Here is an 11,768-nt window from a genome sequence, read left to right as displayed (position 1 = left end):
CTCAGAAAGAAGGCTCTGTGACACTCTTCCCCTTGACTTCATTGGGAGTCAAACCAAGTGCTTAAGCAATGCAAAAGAGGAGGAGGAGGAGCAGGGGAGATGCACATTTGTGTCTAATTTAATCATGTTTCCTTTCACATTGTCCACGTTTACTGTTTCAATCCAACAGCCTCCCAGGTTCCAGTGTTGCCACTTCTCATTTTATTGCAAGTCGCACAATGTTTGATTGTTTTTCTTTAAATCACCAGCTCCTGGAGCCCTGTGATTACATGAGAATCTCAGCTTCCCATTTGGGGTTGTTGGGTTTTTTTAAATGAATGTTTCTCGCTCTTCTGGTTGCGGAGGAAAAAGCTGGAAAAACATGATTCCTAAAGGCCCCAAACACCAGAAGGCAAATAAAAAGAACCCAATGTTACTTTTAAAGACTCTCATGATTTTTTGTGGGGGGGGGTGGGTCTTGACACATGAGTTTTGAATGTTTAGGGTTGGCAAGCCCTCTTCTTCTCTCTAACAATTGTCGCTAGCTGGACCCAAGTGAGTATTTATTCCAATGGAAAAGAGAGGGCCTGAACCTAATCTTACTGACACTGATTTGAAATGACCCATCTCCATGGACCTCAGTGGTGTTACTCCTGATTTACACCAGGGGGAGCACAAGAAGCAGCAGGTCCGGGCTCTCCTTCACTCTGAGCATCCCTCCCCACCCGCTGAGAAAAGGCAATGCCTGACAGTCAGCCTTTGGGGTAATGTCACCCCAGCTGGTCTCAAATTTAGATGACGATGTGTTGAAATAGGTCACGCATGAGCCAGGGAAAACATGAATGTGTCACCCAATGTAGAAGTGACAATCAGTGCAGCATGAGAGAGAGCCATGCTGCAAAGGGGAAGGGGCTGGATGGGAAGAGGGTAGCACCGTAGAGCATGACCCAAAGTCCATGGGATTTCCCTGCCGCTCTAGAGGCACCTGGGAGGCCATGTTTCCATGAGCGCGCAAGACTGGCTTCTCCAGTGATACGTTGCCTTGGAAGCTTCCTGGCTTCAAAGCTGCTGAGTTTTCTGAGCAACTTGTCCCCTCATGTAGGTTTTCCATAAGAGGCTGCACCTAGATCTGCTCTAGGAATTAGTTTGGGCGAAGTTCAATGGCCTGTGTTATATGGGTCAGCCTAGAGAGTCACCAAGGTCCTTTCCGGCCTTGGAATCTAGGACCAGAAAATAGCTGAAGGAAACAAGAGGAACAAAAAAAGACTGAAAAACCTCAATTGCATGATTTGGTTCAGGGCCCAGGTCTTCTCTGCCCCACAGGAATCCTTGAGGGGAGAAATCGGAGCGATTGATTCCAGGTCATTCCCTGGGCCAGGCCATTACTGCCTTGTTTTCTTTGTGGTTGGAAGTAATTAGTTGGGGTCCACGTGAGTTAGACCTTATTGAAGCACTAGGACGAGTTAGAACAGCTGCCGCTTCAAAGGAAGGACTGAACTCCAGTGCAGAAAACTGCTAGGGTATTTTTAGACCACAGACTAATTAAATATATAGACAATTCAGCATCTCGCTGATAGTCTCACAGAAAGGAGTTCTGCTCCCAGTGGAAAAATCCAGCCGAAACGTAGAGAGTGAGCTGCAGTGATATTCGGTTTCACTTGCTTTGTCCATCTGACTCTTAATTCCAGCAGCCTGGGCCAAGTTACTCCATCAATATCAACTGAGTTACCCCGGGGAAGACTTGGGCTCAATAATTCAGATTCACTGGTCCACTCCACCTGCTTTGTGCTACTCCAACCAGGCCAAGCAGCCATAAACCTGGCTGAACTGGCCAGTTAAACTGGGATTACAGCAGTTTTGCAGCCAGAGCATACTGGTGAATCTGGCCCCATCGTTTTAATCTCCCTCGCAGAAAATAGCCTGACACATCAGGGCTAATTGTCAGCTTTTTGGGGCAAGAGGGCTGTCTTTCCAGCACCTAGCACAATGGGGCCTGCCTGGGGCATCTAGGCCCTATTGCAATACGAACAATAAATATTAATGACAATGGGAGGTGGGTCCAAGTGAGGAGTGCAGGCAAGGGGTTAAGGGAGAAAGATGCTGTTGCATTAGAAAGGCCTTTGCACAGTGAGGAGAGAGTGGAGTGGAGCGGAGATTGCAAAGAATTGTGGGTCCTCAGCTAGATTCCTATCTCACACTACTGTAAATTAGGAGTCATTCTGTTGAACTCCATAGGGTTGTTCTGGATTTACACCAATGTAAATGAGACTGGAATTTGCAGATGATACAAAACTACTCAAGACAGTTAAATCCAAAGCAGACTGCGAAGAGCTACAAAGGGATCTCACAAAACTGGGTGACTGGGCAACAAAATGGCAGATGAAATTCAGTGTTGATAAATGCAAAGCAATGCACATTGGAAAACATAATCCCAAGTATACCTATAAAATGATGGGGTCTAAATTGGCTGTTACCATTCAAGAAAGATCTCGGCATCATTGTGGGTAGTTCTCTGAAAACATTCACTCAGTGTGCAGCGGCAGTCAAAAAAGCGACCAGAATGTTGGGAATCTTCAAGAAAGGGATAGATAATAAGACAGAAAATATCATGTTGCCTCTATATAAATCCATGGTACACCCACATCTTTAATATTGTATGCAGATGTGGTCACCCCATCTCAAAAAAGATATATTAGATTTGGAAAAGGTTCAGAAAAGGGCAACAAAAATTATTGGGGGTGTGGAACAGCTTCCAAATGAGGAGAGATTAATAAGACTGGGACTTTTCATCTTGGAAAAGAGATGATTAAGGGGCAACGTTCCCTCTAATTTTTGACAGGGCGTGTGTGCAAAAAATTTCTTCTCTGCAAATTGTTGTGATTCTGTGAAAATTTTTGTGCGCGCAATGTTTTGCCGTGTGCGCGGGGCTTAGGATCTGTGTGCGCACGCACACTCGCACAGCTTAGAGGGAACGGTGCATATGATAGAGGTCTATAAAATCATGACTGGTGTGGAGAAAAATAAATAAGAAGTGTTATTTACTCCCTCTCATAACACGAGAGCTAGGGGTCACCAAATGAAATTACTAGGTAGCAGGTTTAAAACAAATAAAAGGGAGTGTTTCATCACACAACGCACAGTCAACCTGTGGAACTCCTTGCCAGAGGATGTTGTGGAGGCCAAGACCATAACAGAGTTCAAAAAAAGAACTAGATAAGTTCATGGAGGATAGGTCCATCAATGGCTATTAGCCAGGATGGGCAGGGATGGTGTCCCTCACCCCTGTTTGATGATTGCCTGTTCTGTTCATTCCCTCTGAAGCAGCTGGCATTGGCTACTGTTGGAAGAGAGGATACTGGGCTAGATGGACCCTTGGTCTGACCCACTATGGCCGTTCTCATGAATTTGCCCCTTCTGTCTTAATCATTGAGTTAATTAAGTAACACCAGGCCTAATAATGCAGCAGAGCAACAGAAAGCTTTAAAAGGTACGCAGAGTTCCTGTGTGAATGGGATTCTATACACATGGGTGCTTGCTTTCAGGTGTGAGCCTGTTAAGACTACGGTCAATATATCCCGCATCCACCGAACGGACACAGGCTGTTCAAGCCACGGATGGTCATTTTCTAGATGCTTGTGCAGCACCCAGCGGTTCCAGCCAGACTGGCTTCTAGATCCTACCTCAATATAAATATTTAATAATTGAGGGCTTTAAAAACCTCTTGAGGTTGCGATTCCACTTAGCAATGGAGAAGGAGGTGTCCAGCAAACAGTTCATGTTGATGGGGCGCTACCATCAACCCCTGCTTTGCATTGTCGACCCTCCTTTTCTCCATTCCCCGCCCCCACCCCTGTGCTCCGATTCCCAGCTTAGCTCTGCACAGCACAATGGCAGGAGCTCTCTCTGAACTGCATGGCGTCTCCTATTCTACTTAGGGCCTGATCCAAAGCCTATTGGAGTTCATGGAAAGACTCCCATGGATTTCAGCGAGCTTTAGAACCGGACCTTAGAGCTCTGGCCATTTCGACCTTTCACAGAAACCCTCCTGCTGCTCTTTATAGGTTCACGACCCTGAATGTGTTAACATGTCTCCTGCGCTCGCCTGTTTTAGCCACTATCGCTCAAGAGCAAAAGCAAAAACAATTCCTGAGTAGCTCTGGAGGAACAGAGCGCGAGATGGAAGGACGGGCCAATCAACTAGAGATGGAGAGCGGCTCAGGGGAAGCCCATTTGGTTGTGAAGCAATTGCAGGGATGTCCCCGTACCACAATGTTAGATAAACACTGAGTGGTGAGCAGTCGTCTCCTCTGCTTCATGTTTTAGGAGGCCTGGAGTTAGCTGCGAGGTGATGATCCCAACACCAAAGCCTTTGGAGATGCTCTCTCTCAACAGGGCAGGTAAGAGCCCCACCCACAGGTCAGCTGGTCTCGACGACATGGAACGTGGGGAGAAAGCCACAGGGAACCCCACTTAGCAGAGCGGAAGGATGATCTCGTGGCTAGGAAGGACAGATGGTCCAGTGGATAGAGCACTGGTCTGGGATGTGGGAGATCTGGGTCCGGTTTGTTTCGTCTCAGACTCTCTGTGGGTACGTCTACACCGAGGCAGGGAGGTGTAATTCCCAGCTTGGGGTAGTAAACATGAGCTATCCCAGGAACATTAGCAGTGTGGCCGCAGAGGCACGGGCTAGCCACCCAAGTACAATGCGTCTGAGATAGCAGGCAAGGAGGTGGGTCCTGATGAATTCTCTCCCCTTCCCCTGCCCAAAAATCAGCCCCCCGCAATGGGCTTGGCAGATAGCTTATGCTGCCACCCCAGCTGTGGTTTGCCCTGCTCTTGAGGCGCATCCCTGGGGCAGCTGTTGGCTGGAGGAACCCCTGTGCTGTCCAAGGGCTTGCAGGGCAATGCAGAGAATAGGGGGCTAGGCGTATAGGCTTGTCTCCAGGTGAATTCTGCTGCCTGGTAGGCAGATCCTCAGCTCATATAAATCAGCGTAACTCCCTTGAAGCCACTAGAGAGATATTGACAGGTACCAGCTGAGGATCTCAGCCTCAGAGCCAGGATTTTACCCAGGGGGCAGGCGTGGAAGCGTTTTGCTGTCTGTAAAGTGCCGGGCAAATTTACAGCTCTCTATAAATACTTAATAAATAATAATAATAATATTGGGCTTGCTCAGGGACCGGACAAGCTTGCTGACTCCACTAGTGGCCAGAGGCAGGCGAGCTCATGGGTGAGTAAATGTCACCATAAAGCAAATGCTATGGAACCGAATAGAAACAGGCTGGTAGCTGATTAATGGCCAGCCGCAGCCCCACAAGCCCCTGGGGAGCGATGCAGATGCCTGTCGGGTTTAATCGCACATCTAGTCTGAGATTAATGCACCAACGGCCACAAGCTGCTCTTTCTGGCAAACTGGAACCATGGCCTCCCCCCGTTAACTTGCTAGGCAGGAGCCTCTTCGGCAGCCAGTTCATTTGTGGGTTATTGAAGTGACTGCTGAGTTATTGTGTGGGATGGGGCTGTGATTAATATGGGCAGGCCCCTACATGTGTGCTAAGCAGTAAGGCTGGGATTTTCAAAGCACACTGTGAGAGCCAGGCACCCAACTCCCACTGATTTTTCAGGGAGAACTGGGTGCCTAATTCTCTTAGGCACTTTTGAAAATAGCAGACTCAGGGCCTAGAGTGGGTGCTAAAAATCTGAAAGGAAAGGACCAGTGTGTATGTGTTGCGGGGGTGGGGGTGAGGACCAACCATACCCTGAGTTTGCAAAAAGAGATACATTCTCCACAGTGCAGAGGGGCCAGAAAGGGGCCTCAGCATCACTTACGTCCTATTTTGGAAGCTTAACTGGAGTTTAGCTGGTGCCTGGGCTTTGCGCTTTGGCCTTCTGCACAGGGGGTAATTCTGCCTAGTGGACGCAAAGAGCAGGCTTATGTCACATGCTCAGTGGCAACTGGGCTGGGTGTAAGTGATCCCTCTGCCCAGCCTGCTAGAGCCTCTCTTGTACCTGTCTGTTTGAATCAAACAGGACCGGACCCAATCATTCTCTACATGAGGAAAGGAACACAGCTGATGCATAAATAGACTTTCCCCTAGGTGCATCAATTCCATGTATAGCAGCAGACCTCTGTAAGACTTAGGGGGAGATTCACTCAGGGGGGCAGCACACTTAAGTCCCACCTCATGCCAGTTTTGAAGCCTGGCATTGGTCCACAGCCCAGGAATTAATTCCACCCTAGAATTCCAGTGCTCCACAGCCCCCTTTGTTTATGCCATTTTGCTCTTCCGATTTCTCCATTTGCTTTTTGAAAGGGACACTGTCAACATAAAAATCCTCTACATTAAAAATCCCTTTTCTGCATTACTTGGATTAATTCAAAACAGAAGGGATGCACTTTTTTCTTTCTGCTGTTCATGTACTTTATTTGTAATTCACGCAGCTTAGATGGTGATTTAGATTAAAGCCGGTCAGTTTCGCTTTAGAATCACAGAAGCAGAGGGTTAGAAGGGACCACAAAGGTCACCTAGTCTAGGATTTGGCTCTGGGTGCCTTCGGGAAGCACATCCACTCCCCTTTTCCTGCCCAGGTGCTCAGGGTGCTGAAACAAAGGTACCTTCTTCCTAAAGCCCTGGGCTAAGAGAGCAAAGAGCGTGAGGGAGGCACTGACACAGAACAAAGGAGAAGGAGAAGGAAATAACGGACCAGTGATGATGATCATGCTAAATAAACACCCATGGAGAAGAACTTGTCCATGTGAGGAGGGAGGGACTGAAGTTGGGGATTGGTCCTGCTTTGAGCAGAGGGTTGGATCAGATGACCTCCGGAGGGCCCTTCCAACCCCCATCTTCTATGAGATGGCCGTCATGGGAGAGCAAGGTCCACAGCCTTGGGGGTCACTGCGGCAGTGGGCTGATGATCCACCAACCTAAGATGCCCCCTAACGGGCAGGTGGCATCAATGCAAGGCTTAGGGAGGAGGTATCAGTGCGGAGTCTGCTCACTCCTGCCCGTGTGAAGCAGGAGTAATTCCAGTGAGGTCTGTAAAGAGCAGCAAAAAAAAAGGAAGGAATTTGCAGGGCACAATGCTAACAAAGGATGGGTTCGCTCAGACCCCTGGACAATGCTACTTATTCTTGAGCACCATCTACAGTTAACTAACTGCTGACCGGTCTACGGACCTAGCACTCTCATAACAAAAGGACTGGATTGGCCCCAATACAAAACCAACATGAGTAAGGTCAGAATCAGGTACCTTAAATATAGCAAGGAGGACCAATCCTCTTAGGGATTTATATCCATAGGGCCAATTTACTGACTCATATCTAGTGTGTCAGGGTATACCACGGTAATGCAATAGTCAGTGCCTTAGCCAGGATACAGCTTAGCTCTGCTTTGCCTGGACTGGACCAAAGTGTGCTGTAAACCATGTTCCAACCCTGTCAAGCCCATGAGCCAGATTGTGTAGGTCTGCCCGTGTGGATAGACTCGAGCTACTTGTGTGGACGCACTGGCTGTTGCTTGAGTATAAACCCAGTGTTACCCCAATGGAGAACTTGACCCATAGATTACAAGTAGCCTTTCACGGTCACCCACCCCAGGGTTCCACATCAAGCAGGATCGGCCTCTCCCCTACCCATTGTGCTCGACTCCCCTCATTAGGCAAATTGTCCTGCTCTGTGATGATCATCCTTCCCCTTAACGTTGTCCCCTCCCCTGCCAATATTCCAGCTGAATATTACTGCTGTTAATTGAAGCCCCCATCTCCTTCTCATTGCATTAGTGTCTGGTGTCATTTTCCCCCTCTTACATATTACTATGGATACTGTGGAGCACCAACAGCTGCTCATTAATTAAGGCTGCAACTTTGAGTTTCCATCCTACCTTCTAGAGCTTTTCCCTCATGGTCCCCAAACAATCCTTGTGAGTCTTCTCTGGCCCAGCTCACCAGAGCCTGGGGGACCAGGGGCAAAGGATGAACCCCACCATTGTGAGAGGAACAGCACAGAGAAATGAGATGAGCAGCCCCAAGTAGCTCAGAGACCCCAGAATGTGCATGGGATAGGAACTGGGCACATGGCTTTTTAAAAAGCCTACATTTGCCAGCTAAGTCTGTCAGTATTGTTGGTATTAGTTGTATTCCAGTAGCCCCTAGAGGCCTCAATGGAGATCGGGGCTAGATTTGGGGATGGGGAAGGTTTTCCAATCCTATAAGAGCTGGAGATTTCAAAATCCACTCCCCAAGTCGGGACAAAACCTAAAGTCATTTGACCAAAAATGTCAAATCTTGAAGTATTTTGTGAACTGATCATCAGAAACTAAACTGCATTCAGGCCATATGAAAGGTGTTTCAGTAATTTCAAAAAGATGTGTTTTGATTTTGACTTTGAAAAAATAAATACTTTTTAAAAAGTCTGAATTAACTAAAATTTCTAAATGAACAGTCACTTCAGACTGTACAATGAAACTCTTCATTTAGAAAATGTTTTGAAGTTGAGAGAGTCGTCCAAACTGACCCTACCCAGTGAACAGTTTTGGTTTTGATGAATCAGCACCTGCTGTGTGTGTGTGTGTGTGGGGGGGCAACCAAACATGGTCAGAAAATTCCCAAGTAGCTGTAATCAGGGCCTCACTGTGCTAGGCACTTTACATATACCTACTTAGAGTCCCTTTCCCCAAAAAGCTTACAATCGGGGACCATTTGTTCTGTGTTTGTACAGCACCTTGCACAATGGGTTCCATGGCTCCTGGGTGCTATGGTAATAAAAACAATACATACAATTAAGGCAATACAGACTAAAGTATTGTCATTCCCATTTTAGAGATGAATAACTGAGGCTCAGAGAGGTGAAATGATATGCCCAGGGTCACAGGAATTCAGTGGCAAAACCAGAAATTTAACCCACATCCCCTGCAGCTCAGGCCAGTGCCTTAACCACAGAGGCACCCTTCCTCTCAGAGAAGACTGTCACCCACTGAAGCCTGCCCCAGTGTTTCCTAGAGCAAGCAAACATGTCCCCCATCTCAATTGGGAGGACTTCTGTCTATAGCACGCACAGAGAAACAAGGCACTTGAGGGCTCATTAACAAGCGGTGATCCATTTTAGGAGACAATTTAATGCTGCAAGAGTGAGCTGTGCAGAGAATTAGCTAGCACAGATGTCACCCAAGCCGCCTTTGCTAACGCGAATGGAGGTAATTCTTGATATCCTTACGGGACCGAAACATCCTGCAGCGATGCTGGCCTGCCTCTGACCCTGCTAATGCGTCAGGCTACGAGATGAGCTATGGAAATGTTCTAACATCCAGGGGACAAATATGCCCATCTGAGCCTTGACCGGCACTTTGGAACGTTTCCCCTCTTCTCAGGAAGAGACCCCTTTCCTGCAAGTTATTCTGCTCATTGGGGTTAATAGGGCTCCATGCATTGCAGGGATCTTCCCACCCAGCAGAACGCCTTGCAGGATTGGAGCCACAGTTTGTCAATTGTTCAGTCCACCAGGTTTTTGGACTGTTCCTTCGGAACCTTTTATTGGCTGCTTTAACCTTTTCTTGGAGAAAATGATGCAAAAAAGGAAAAAACACTTGGACAAAAGTGGGACGAGAGGTGATGGGGAGGGGGTAGCATGCAGCATCTGGGAATGGGGAGAATGGTAGAAGGGAAGCCAGGAAAATGAAAGGGGAAGAGAAGGGTTTGCCATGCCCCCAGAGCAAGGCTCAGGTGTAGCAGTTCTTGCTCATGCTGTTATGTGGGTTTTATAAGGGTTAAGGAATAAAAACGCAGCTACTAATAGGCTTAGGATGCCGCTTGGAGGGATTCGATTTTTACTGGTCAATGTGGTTCAGGTATCGATTTCACTGTATGCACAAATATTTCTATCCCTGCGAACTGAAATTTACAGTTAGGCAAAGAAAGAAAGATAGATAGATAGGGCTGAGAACGGATTCGAGTTTCATTTAGGGTTGTTTACTTGGTGTATTTTGACCAGTGATGACGACCGCATGCGTGCTAAGGGTTAAAAATCTGTAACTTTTCGAATCACAATGGCTACAGTCATTAAATAATTGTCCGCTCCCCCCCCCCTTATTGCCTGACACCCCCATAATTTCCTGCAACTGTGAAAACAAACTGAGAAAATTTGGGGGGAATGCTTAAAAATTATTATCTGTTGAAATTATAACCCCCCCCCCACCAGAAATAGCATTCTGCCAAGCCTACTTATGAAGACAACCTGGGGATAGGACCCGATACAGACAAACGTGGTCTTCTCCAGGGCTCCTGCTCCAAAGCCCACTGAAGTCACTAGGAAGACTCGCTGACTCCAGTGAACATTGAACCCAGGCTTGCATCTGGCTTCTAGGTTCCTCTCATAAGGACAGAAAAGCCCTTGCAGACAGGGATTTTCAAAAAGGGAACCTAAGGGAGTTAGGTGCCTAACTTCCAATGGGATTCAGGCACCTTGGAAAACCCCCAAACGTCAGCCTCAGTCATACTTACCTCTTAGCTAGAGCTTTTGTAGCTGTCAACCTCAAAGCATTGAGCAAAGGAAGGGCAGTATAATTATCCCGGTCTTCTTATTGTTTTCATCACAGTGGTGCCTAGAGGCCAAATCTGAGATCAGGGCCCTTTCGTGCTGGATGCTGCACATACATAGAGTCAGGCTATGCGTACACAGACTGCGGTGCGTAGAGAACCCTGTAGGCCCCCCCAGCACGGGTATAAAGAACAGTGTAGACAGACACCTCAACACTGGGAGCATCTACCCTACCCAGCTCTCTACACACTCAGGAAGTGCCACCCATGTCTACGCTTTTTTTTTTTTTTTAAAGCAGCGTAGCTCCCGCTGCCTCCCCCCTGCCTAAGTCTTTCACGGCCGCGAGTTGCTACACAGCACACAGTGTGGACGCAGGCTGCTTTACACTGCTGTGTGTTGCCATACACTCCCTCCGTGCTGCCACAACCTGAGAGACAGAGCCCCAGCCCAAAGAACTTACAGTCTAAGTAGACAAGACAGGCAAAGGGGGTAGAGGTAGAGCTGTCAAATTCTCTCCAGGGGGTTCCCTAGGGAGGTGGGGGAATCTCCTTCTTTAGAGGTTTTTAAGGTCAGGCTTGACAAAGCCCTGGCTGGGATGATTTAGTTGGGGATTGGTCCTGCTTTGAGCAGGGGTTGGACTAGATGACCTCCTGAGGGCCCTTCCAACCCTGATATGCTATGAAAATGCCGGGTTGTTGAAAGTGAAACTTTCCATTGCAATGCGTCAATATCACTTCATTTCCGGGGGGCAGGCGGTGGGGAGAAAAGTGAAAGTGTTTAGAGAAGGATGAAACATTCTGTTTCGACCACCTCAGAATGGGATGTTTTGATTTTTTTTTTTTAAATGACTTTATATTTTGACAAGTTTCAGAGTAGCAGCCGTGTTAGTCTGTATTCGCAAAAAGAAAAGGAGGACTTGTGGCACCTTAGAGACTAACCAATTTATTTGAGCATAAGCTTTCGTGAGCTACAGCTCACTTCATCGGATGCATACTGTGGAAACTGCAGAAGACATTATATACACAGAGACCATGAAACAATACCTCCTCCCACCCCACTCTCCTGCTGGTAATAGCTTATCTAAAGTGATCATCAAGTTGGGCCATTTCCAGCACAAATCCAGGTTCTCTCACCCTCCCGCTTCCCCCCCCACACACACACACAAACTCACTCTCCTGCTGGTAATAGCTCATCCAAAGTGACCACTCTCCCTACAATGACAGGTTTCAGAGTAACAGCCGTGTTAGTCTGTATT

The sequence above is a fragment of the Natator depressus genome, chromosome 21, assembly GCF_965152275.1.
Source record: "Natator depressus isolate rNatDep1 chromosome 21, rNatDep2.hap1, whole genome shotgun sequence".
In the NCBI taxonomy this organism is placed as follows: Eukaryota; Metazoa; Chordata; order Testudines; family Cheloniidae; genus Natator; species Natator depressus.
This window is presented reverse-complemented; position numbering follows the sequence as displayed.